This window comes from Gossypium arboreum, chromosome 5 (assembly GCF_025698485.1).
Source record: "Gossypium arboreum isolate Shixiya-1 chromosome 5, ASM2569848v2, whole genome shotgun sequence".
In the NCBI taxonomy this organism is placed as follows: domain Eukaryota; kingdom Viridiplantae; phylum Streptophyta; class Magnoliopsida; order Malvales; family Malvaceae; genus Gossypium; species Gossypium arboreum.
The window spans coordinates 80,988,494-80,999,988 of NC_069074.1; the positions used below are offsets into that span (position 1 = coordinate 80,988,494).

The 11,495-nt window shown below is 35.6% G+C and overlaps 1 non-coding gene across 1 annotated transcript; it reads left to right on the forward strand.

The window, feature by feature from the left end:
• The first annotated feature begins 4,441 nt into the window (after positions 1-4,441).
• LOC128293524 (small nucleolar RNA R71) lies at positions 4,442-4,547 on the forward strand. The gene has a single exon (XR_008283705.1). It is a non-coding gene; the product is annotated as a small nucleolar RNA R71 (small nucleolar RNA).
• Positions 4,548-11,495: the final 6,948 nt, after the last annotated feature.

Sequence of the window (11,495 nt, forward strand, 5' to 3'; positions counted from 1 at the left end):
TAAATCCATCTTTTAAATACTTAAGCTATTTACTCACAATTTAACAAATTTTGTGCTATTTTCAATTTAATCCTTTTTAATTAATTAGCCATCCAAGCGTTAAAATTTTCTAACTGAAACTTTAATACTAACTCAATGACACTCCATAAATATTTATAAAATATTTATAGCTCGATTTTCAACTTTGAGGTCTCGATACCTCATTTTTGACCCGCTTGACCTAATAAATTCTTTTAATTCACTAATTTCACCATTTCACTAATTCTTCTAAATTCTTACTTGACTCATAAATATTAAATTACTATCTTGTTCAATCTTATTTGTCGAATTTAGTGATCTCAAATCACCATTTCCGACACCACTGAAAATTAGGCCGTTACATGGTTTCTGGCTTTTGCCATAACAGTTACAATAGTGTGATTACACACCTGATTGCGAAAATGCTCTATTGGCCCATGAGTATTCCACACCTGTCACAGTTAGAAGTTCGATTAGTCACTTATCAATGTTAGGGTTAAACGCCCTGCTTTTTACTCTTAATCCAACTAATAATAATACTTGCCTTAACTGGCCAACTGTGGCTTAGTCCTCCTAGATCGCTAACTAAAATTGATCTCTTACTCCTTGCAAAAAATCTGCGTTATCAGTGACATCCATTAACACAATTGCCTAACACATGGCTTGAAACATCATGTACTATTACATAGAAACCAAAACTCATTAGTACAAGGGAAAGGAGCATTCGACCACACCAAGGAATGTAAGCCAACATGCCCCAATTGAACGTGATAACCACAACAAAGCTACCTTCGATTGGAAAATGAGGAAAGGTTTCATACATTCGGTTATCACTTGCAGCTCTTCCACTCCTCGAAAGACTAGGAACCCACGAACACCACACAGGAAAAGGGAGATGAGATTCAGTAATAAGAACAAAAAAGGAATCAACTAAAATAGTGCAAGAGATTAAAGGCTTGATAAGAGTTGAGAGAAACAAGAAAAGACCAAGTGCTTACCGATTTGCCAAAGAACACTTGCAAAAACCGAAACTAAACAGAGGGGTACAGATTTTGTCAAATATTTAGATGAAAAGAGAGGAAAGAAAAGATGCAATCGGTCAAGGCGGTAATCAAATAAGCCAAGGGAAGGAGAAGAGATTCAATTTAGACTAAAGTTGAAAACCAAAAGGGTCTGAGAGGGAAGAAGAAGAGTATTCAGAAACAAAAAGTTTCAAGGAGAACGACAGCTAAGAGAGTAGAGAGAAAAGAACAGAAACTGAAATAGCCCTAAAAAGAAAGTACCCAAAAGCACTAGCCAGCTCGGCTTCAGAAACAAAAGAAAGATCCATAATTGCAAAAACCTGAAAGAAAGGAAAATCGAGAGAAACTAGCAAAAGAAACGATAGCTAGCAAGAGTGGAAAACCAAAAACCCCACACAGTTTCGGCAGCCAATAGTGTATGACTGAATTAGATCCTTGGGAAACCTACTTTTGATCAACTTCTACCACTCCCTCCACTCCATTATCCCCTCCTTAACTTTCTCCCCAAATTTCTCCTCACAACCCTTAACCAACCAATTCAAACCCCTTTTAAACTCCCCCTAAATTTCGGCCACACACCCTCTCCCCTTCAAACATTCCAACCGCCCACTAGCTTCAGAATTCCACTACTTTTCAGCTACCTACACTGCTCAGCAACAAAAATAAACATCCTTGTGTGCAATAGGCCTCGAACCCAAGACCTACTAATAATAGTAACACGCCATTACCCCTTAGACCAACCAACTTCTTATGTCATATTTTACCAAATTTCTTTAAAAGACCTACAAAACAGAGACATGTTTAATTCAAATCAAAAACAAAATTTAGCACAAGCCAAGGCGCGAACTCTAGGCTTCTTCAAGGTTCCCCAGGACACTTAACCACTGAAGCAAACATAGATTTATACACACAACATACAAAAATAGTTACTTAGGTTTTTAGGGCGTCACAAAAAGACTTACTCATGATTTACAATTCAACTATAAAAATCTTTAGTTTTAATCTCAACTAAAGTCCTAAAAAAAATTTACATATTAATTTAAGATTTTAAAGAGGAATCCTATACAATATTTAAAATTAGTTTAAAACCCTAAAAACATATGCTACGTATTATTTATACTTTTTCTAGGACAAATGGTAGACAAAGATCTTAAAGACTAACCTAAATGCAAGTGTAAAAACCTTATGGTTTCATTAAAATGTAACACCTACTTAACTAACTTCATGTCAACAATTATAGGATGGAAAAATGACCTAAAGTTCGAATAGGAATAAAATAGGAAAATTAATTAAATTGGCTAAAGTTAATGAAAAGTTAAAACTCTTTCAAATTGGAAATAATAAAAGAAATATTATATATATGAAGTAAATAAGACCTTGACATGATGATGATAATAATAACAATAATACACATATTCGTAATACAATAAAAGAATCAAAGTAGCATAAATAAATAATATTAAAATGTATGTAAGGGAAAGCGTAAAAAACCATAAATATGAGTAGACATGAAAATAAATAAAGATGAAATAAGAATAAATAAAAATTATACAAGTGTGTATAAACATTAAAATAAAATGCATAATTGGCTTTTACAAAGTTAAAATTAAAATTAAATAAAAATAAAAATAGATTTTCTACTAATTTTGGCTTTTACAAAGTCAAAAGAAATATGATGAGTCCTTGACTATTTCCAAGTTTATAATTCAGCCCCACTTTATTGAATATGTTGCAAATTAGTCCTTTTTTGCTTTTTTTTTTTACTCATAGCATCTCAATTGCATTCCTGACAGGATAAAAACATAAAATCACTAATTTAGCAAGGCTCAATTCAAGAATTAGCTTATTGAAACACAAAAGATCATGCAAATTTAACATGTTATCATCGGTACTTCCTTATCTGTTTCAAAATCTAAGACAATAAAATCAACAGGAAAAATAAACTTATCTACACATACCAAAACATCCTTGATATTTCCTTCTGGATATGCCAAAGATCAATTCGCCAATTAGAGTGTCATACTTGTGGGTCCTACTTTACCTATTCCCAACACCTTAAAAATAGACTATGGAATCAAGTTGATGCTCACTCCAAGATCGTATAAAGCTTTACCACAATAAGTTTCTCCAAAATTATAGGGTATAGTAAAGCTTTCGGGGTCCTCTATTTTCGAATGTAGTTTGTTCTATAAGAACACACTACACTCCTTCGTTAATCTTACAGTCTCGAACTCACTAAGCCTCTTCTTTTTGGATAGAATGTCCTTCATGAACTCAACATAATTGGGCATTTGTTCTAAAGCTTTTACCAATAGTATATTGATGTAAAGTTGGTTTAGAACATTCAAAAAACTTCTTGAATTGCACCTTTTGTTTCTACTATTTGATTCTTTTTGGATACCGAGGTGTTGGAACCTTGGCTTGGACTGGACAACTTTTTAGAGGTAATTTATCTCCATCTAAAGAAGGTATTAGCTTATCAAAATTCATTAGTTTAGATTTTACCTCTTCAAATTGTGTAGCATTTGACTCTTTTGGTGTAGGAATCTCAATTGTTGGTTGATTTTCCTTTTCCCTAACAGGTTCTTCTTCAACCTCAACAACCTTGGGTTCTAAAGCTTTACCAATTCGTAAAGCAACTACCTTGTAGTGTTCCTTACCCAAATTCCTTGGATTTTCTGTGTCACTCGGCAAGGCTCCTTCGGTCTATTACGAAGCTCTGTAACTAACTGACCCATTTTGTTCTCTAAATGTTTTAGTGTTGCTGCTTGGCTTTGGATTAAGTCATCATTTTTAGCCATGTACGCCTTTAACAAATTTTCCAAATTGTTTGACAGTTCAGCTTGCGGTGGTTTCTAAACTTATTGGTTGAACCCTTAAGGTTGATTTGCTCTATGTTACTTGTAAGTGTTTTTCTGTCCAGCTCATTTGTTACTCCAAGAAAAGTTTGGATGGATTCACCATGAAGGATTACAGAAGTTTGACTGTGGCCCTTGTCCACTTCTATTTTAGTGTTGATTCCCTATATAGTAAATAGACTAGGGATTTGATGGGGAATTCTTGAAAAATATACACAGGAAATAACATCAAAATGGCTTGGTGGCTGCTCTGCAACATGATTTAAACCGTTAGTAGTAAATTGTTTCAACATTAAAGAGATAGAAGATGCTTGAGTTGAGAGTGAAGTGAGAGTGTCTACTTCATGCACTTCGGCTACTCATCTTCCTAAAGTTGCTCAATTTGTTGGCCACTAGTAATTGTTACTGGATATTCTCTCAATGATCTCGTAAGCCTCATTATAAGACTTCGACAAGAGAGCACCATTCACAGAAGCATCTACCACCAACTTTGTATGTGCGTTGAGTCTATTATAAAAAGTCTCTAATTGGATGCAATATGGAATCCCGTGTTGAGGGCAACTACGATGTAACTCCTTGAATCTTTCCCATTGCTCATATAAGGATTCAACATCTATTTTTTGAAAAGTTGTGATCACATTCCGCAACTTAGCATTTTTTTCTAGGTGGGAAATACTTTACTAGAAAGTGTTCAAATAATTCTTGCCAAGTAGATATTGAATTGGGTGGCAACGAATTAAACCATGCTTGTGCTCGATCTCACAATGAGTACATAAACAACTTCAATCTCAATATGTCTTCAGCTACATCAGCTATCATAAAGGAATTACTCACCTCCATGAATAGTTGAAGGTGAAGGTGTGGATATTCTATGTGCATTCCACTAAATTGACCCATTGTTTGAAGCATTTGGAACATCACAGGCTTCAGCTCAAACTATGATGAGTCAATCTCCTTTCTCCTAATTCACGAATTTAGTTCGTAAAAACATGGCACAACATACTACCTTATAGCTCATCCCTATCACCAGCAATAAGGATTGGATTATGAACATTAGTGGCTCCATTCCCTTCGCATCATTTTGATTTTCAAGGTCCATTTTTGTGGCTTGTCTTTGGGCTAATCTTTCTCGCCTTCTTTGTCAAAATGTCTTCTTGATTTTAGGGTCTACGTAAAGTATATCAATGATTTGATCTATACTTATATACACTAGAAAGTAAATAAAATAAAGAAAAAAATGAATTAAAAAATAACATGTTAATTAAAAATAAAAAAATAAACCAAATTGCAAGAAATAAATTCAAAAATAATAATGAAATTAACAGTCCCCAGCAACGGCACCTAAATCTTGTAATGCATAGGTTTGTGCAAGTATACATAGTCGTTAACAAGTAATAAGTAAGTAAAAGAGTTATCATCTCCACATGAACTGTATATGTTAATCAATAATTTGCAAAATTAAGATTTACAAGCTGGTAAGAAAACACAATAAATTATGGTGAATGATGTGAAATTAAATTAATTATCTAGATGCAAATTTACTTAAATGAAAATGAGATTACTAATGTGATGAGATGGCTTAGCAACAAATTCACAAGCTTCAACAATAATAACATGAATGAGCTAGAACAATTACAACATTTGACTAAATTCATCTTTCATCATGTTTAACAATATTCCAGAAAATATTCCATGGCAACTCGATCTTTCATTATCTTGAAACCTGTTATAAGTCCTTTTAGAATCTTATACTTAGAAAAACATGCATACTACCACTATAATATTTAACTAAGGGTTTCTTAGAGTTTATGTGAAGTAACAGTGATGGATAAGGTTTGAAATAATTTAATCACACAAATTTAAAAGTTATGCAAGGTAATAGAGCTCTTTCGAGTTATTACGAACCTTTAATTTAATCGGGCTAGGATCTAAATTAAACATGCATATTTGAATTATTGTGCCCTTTAATCATCATCTACCTAGGATTGATCAACTAATTCTAATGCATTCAATCATATTTTAATGAATGAAATATATGCATGAGTTTAATTGAAAGCATGAACGATTGAGGCATAGAATATCATAAACCTGGATCAAATGAACTTTATCAAATTAATGTAATCATTCTAGCTAAACAAAATTAAGCTATCATTGTTACTGAGAAAACGACAAAAACAAATTGCAAACATGTTAAATAAAAAGAACAAAAATAAAGATTAAGGAAGAAGAACTCTTGATGATTTTAGGGGTTCTCCAAACCAATTGTGATGGTTTCCTCTGATCTTTGTGATTGCTTCATTACAAAATGCTCCTAAAGGTGGCCAGCCCAGAGGGAATTTTCTAGCTAAGAGGAATGCGGAGAATGAATGGCTTTATGCATGAAAAGGAACAAAATAAGATGAAAGAATGTGAACTGAGAGATGAATAAGGGATGAGGACCGAAGGATGATTAAAATGAGAAGTGAGGGTTGGTATTTATAGTAGAGGGATGGTATAGGAGTTTGTTAAAAATAGCTTGAAGGATCCCTTAGTTTTCTGCTTTGCTTGGCTAGTGTAACACCCCAAACCCGGCCTAGACGTTATGGCCGAATTTGGTAATGCCATATGATAGCATTTGAAACTAAGTTGTTACGATAAAACAATTTTACATTTGTTTACACTCATTAACCCCAAAATCGTTATCTATCCAGTCGTTCGTTTTTACACATTTCATTGCGGAAGCTTTTAAAAGTCGTTTTGAGTAAATCATGTGTTTAGAGAAAACTTTGCATTTTTGAAAACCAAGTTTTTAAACATCTTGGCAGATATAAATCCACAAAAATAAATAATAACCCAAACTAAGTAAAAGTCCCAGAAAGTTCACAATTTACATAAAAAAATTACCCAAAATATAATTAAAAATTAAATACCAAAAGTTGGAGAAAAAGTTTAAGTTCGTGTGGCCACCGCCAAGTCCTCCGCTGCACGGACTCGTCAAGTCTAGGGATTACTTGCACAGATTAAGCAGAAGGGGTGAGTTTACGTCAACTCAGTATGTAATTCCCCGTGCAAACAAATAGACAGTATACAAAATAAACTCAGTTTGGGCCTAGCCCTTTTCAGTATCAATGACAGTATCAGTTAGGGCTTTAGCCCATCTCTGTACAAAAGAAGTCATGCATTTGGGCTTTGGCCCGTTATAATATCAGTAATCAGTACAGTATCAGATTATGCAGTAAACAAGTCCTACCCAGCCAGCTTCTACACACCATCTTCGTCCAACCCTACACTCAATGTGGCGATATAATCAACCCACCCATCCCTACACTCCAAAATAGTACTAGAAGCGGCACTGGACAATAATTTACAGCTGAGTTGCCAGTATATTAGGCTTAAAGCCTTTATTACACTTCCTCCACATATATCATCTCATCCCCATGCAATGCAACATACAGTCATGGCATGCTATCACATAGTGTCATGCATATAATTAGTACAGTATTCTAATCATTCTCAATAAATAGTCATACATATATCATTCAGTCAATTAGGGATCAAAGCATTACTTACCGACCCCACAGTAGGTTCACAGTTAACTCGGGCGACCCGTGCAACCTTAGCAAACAAATCTGTAAATTGAGCTCACACGCCTATGTAATCTGCCCGTGTAGGCCCACACGACCCAAATTGGCCTTCACACGGCCTGGCCCAACATCTCACATGCCGGTATGGTGCACCCGTGTGAGCTCACACGCCTGTGTAGTCCACACAGCCCAATTGGTTGAGCCCGTGTCTCGCACACAGGCGACCACACGCCCGTGTGGTGTCGACGGTTTCATTTTTTAGCTTTCACGGATTCTCGTTTCTGTGTTTTTGGGTACATACCTGTATCATTTTTTATGCCTAAACATTCCTGAGCATTCCAGTACCTAAAAATCAACATTCTAGAGCTCGGATTAAAAACATTCTCGAAATCTAAATCGAACTCTATTCACAACAAAATCTTAAACCACTAAACAACGTGCACGAGAACTTACCGCTGTCGCACAGTACTCCAAACACTCAAACCTTCGCTGGAACCCTAGCCAAAACTTGTTATTCGCCTAAAACGAAATTAACAAAACAATCATCTATCAATCATTAAGTTCTATAACATGAAAACATAATAGAAACGTGACTTACCAAATGCACACACAACCCAAAGGAACGATACGAATTTAGAAAAAGGATGAAAAAGGGAAAAAAAGAACATTTGAGAGTGGGAGGCAAAATTTCGGCAGTAGAGAAGAAAAGGAAGAACGTGAATTCTTTTCTTTTTTGAAATAAAATCCCAAAATAAAATATTTAGCTAACCCCTCACTACTCCACATCCTAACCACCATTCACAGTCTTTCAGTACGATCGAAACTCTTTTAGTCATACGAGCAAAAATAATCTCCCTTGCCCACGCAGGGATTCGAACACAAGATCTCCAGCAACCTAACACTCAACTTTTCCACCAGACCAGTAAGCACATTCTAATATAAGTTCCCTAACATTTAAACTTAAGCCTACTAAGCAAGAGCAAGGCTTTAATTAAATAAAACAAACTTTTTTTCCAAACTAAAGCTTGAACTTGGAACCTTACACACACAACCAGAACACTTAACCACTGAAGTAGATACACAGTTGTGTCACATTTTAACAAAACATAAATATGAGATTTTTGGGGTGTTACAACTCTACCCCCTAAAATAAAATTTCGGCCTCGAAATTTTTACCTAATCAGAACAGATGAGGATACTGCTGACGCATTGCATCCTCAGGCTCCCACATGGCCTCCTCAGAGCTATGGTTATGCCAAAAAACCTTAACTAATGGAATCAACTTCCACCTCAGAACCTTTACATCCCTATCCAATATCTGTACCGGCTCTTCCTCGAAAGTCAAATCTGGCCTAACCTCTATCTTCTCAACTGGCACAACATGCATTGGATTCGAGTGGTAGCGCCTCAACATCGAGACATGGAAAACATCATGAATCCAATCCAATTTTGGAGGTAGCTCTAACTGGTAGGCAACCGGTCCTACTCATCTCAGAATACGGTAAGGCCCAATAAATCTAGGGCTCAGCTTGCCCTTTTGACCAAATCTCAGAACCTTCTTCCAAGGCGAGACCTTCAGAAACATGAAGTCCCCCCACAGAATATTCAATCTTTCGCCTCTTCAAATCAGCATAAAACTTCTGCATGTCAAAAGCTGCCTTTAGACGGTCCCTAATCAGCTGAACCTTATCCTCAGTCTCAAAAACCAACTTAGGGCCAAAAATATGCCGCTCTCCCAACTCAGTCAAAGATGAAGGAGTACGACACTTACGACCATACAGAACCTTGTAAGGTGCCATCTGTATACTAGATTGATAACTGTTGTTATAAGCAAACTCTACTAGCAGTAAGTACTCCTTCCAACTACCACTAAACTCGATCACGTAACTCCTTAACATGTCCTCCAGTATCTGAATCACCCTCTCTGATTGACCATCTGTCTAAGGATGGAAAGCAGTACTGAAACCCAATCTAGTACCCAGAGCTTCATGAAGCTTCTTCTAGAACCGAAACGTAAAGCGAGGATCCCTGTCAGAGACGATCAAAGCTAGTACCCCATGTAGTCTCACTATCTCAGACACATACAATTTAGCCAGCTTCTGCAGAGAGTAGTCAGTGCGAACAGGTATGAAATGGGCAGACTTGGTCAATCGATCCACGATGACCCATACTAAATCCTACTTAGTGGACGTTAAAGGCAACCCACTGACAAAGTCCATAGTCACTCGCTCCCATTTCCAAAGCAGAATCTTAACTGGCTGAAGCAATCCCGAAAGTAACTGATGCTCACCCTTAACCCGCTGGCATGTCAGACATTTACCCACAAAGTCTGTAACCTCACGCTTAAGACCTGGCCACCAATATAACTCACGAAGGTCCTGATACATCTTATTTTTGCTAAGATGCATAGCATCAGGGCTACTATGTGCCTCTCGCAGTATAGACTACCTCAACTTGGTATATTTTGGAACACAGATTCTCCCACAGAAATAGAGTGTTCCTTCACTATTTAGTCCAAAATTCACAGTATCCTCACTCTCAACCAGTCGGAAGTGAAGACCCAACGACTCATCCTCTATCTGTTTACCCTTTATCTTATCCATCCACGCTAGTTTAACTAGAAGCTCAGCTAACAAACTACCATCATCAAATAAACTGAGGCGAGCAAACATCGCCCTCAGATAAGTCATAGCTTGAAAATTCAAGCTTGAAAACTAGTATCTAGATTTCTCTGATTTTCAGTGTAAAAAATTGCCATCGGCAAAGGCATAAATGACAAAAACTCAAGCTTGAAATATGTAATGGTTTTATTTTTTCGGGTAAGCTTGACAAAGGTTAGTGAGTTTAATCGGAATATCTCCATTTCCTTGAGCTAAAATAGTTGTGAGATCTTTGATTTGCATGACAAGAGAATTATGAAGGAGTGCATGTACTTGGGTTGTAGTAGTCTAAATCAACTTAGTTGTTTATATCAGCATGAACTGATTTGTCGAGATGTGAATTGAGTTATATGTATTTAAATGATTCTCTGGTATGGTGATGAATTTTTGTACAATCATAAGTATATAGATAGACGTATAGTTGGAAGAAAGAAACTATGTTCTCGAGAGTATGATATGGAACTATGCTTATTGGAATATTCTAACCGAATGATGTTGTTATGAGTTAAAGTTGTTTTAGTTAATGAGATTATCATGTTCGTGAAAGTTGAATGATCGATGCGAGTTAGCAAAGTTGGAAAATAGTTGAAAGTATTATTAACTGAAGTTTTAATGCTAAGTTCAGTCTAGATTAAGTAAAGAATTTATGATTTTTAGTAATGTACTAGTGAACTGATTGGAATATGTTTCATTAAGAGAATATAGAGAAAGCAGATATAATTACAGATGCTGAATGGAAAGATCTTTCTTGATTTTTGTGAGAATGGTTACTCAATTGATTTTATCTGATGATGGAAAAACAATTCACATGATAGTTTTAGTATATACAGAGTTCCTTTTATATAGATCAACTGAGCTATGTGTTCTAAGTGAGTAATTCAAAATTTTGCCAATATGCTCCGGCACTGTATGTTAAAATTCAAAGGCTATGGGAAAAAGATATGCGAGGCTGAAATCGATTTGTGACCTTGGGAAAATAGTGAAAGTGATTCATAAGATTTGGAACCAACTTCTTCTGGTAAGATTTTCGGGGACGAAAATCCCTAAAGGGGGAGAGTTGTAACAGCCCGTTTTTAGGGTTAATCAAAACAGTGGTTTTGGGGCCACCAAATCCGACGAGTAGGTTTGTAAATATTATATTTAATATTTATGAGTTAATTGAAAGTTTAAAAAAGGTTTTGGTATTGTGATTTTTATTTTATAAGTGATTTATTAAGTTCAAGTGGTATAACCCTAAAGTCAAGTGGATTTAGAAAATGAGGTATCGAGACCTCATTTCTATAAACTAAGTCATAAATATTTTTATAAATATTTAAGGAGTGTCAATAAGATGGTATTAAAGTTTCGTTGAAAATCTTTATCGTTTTGATAGTT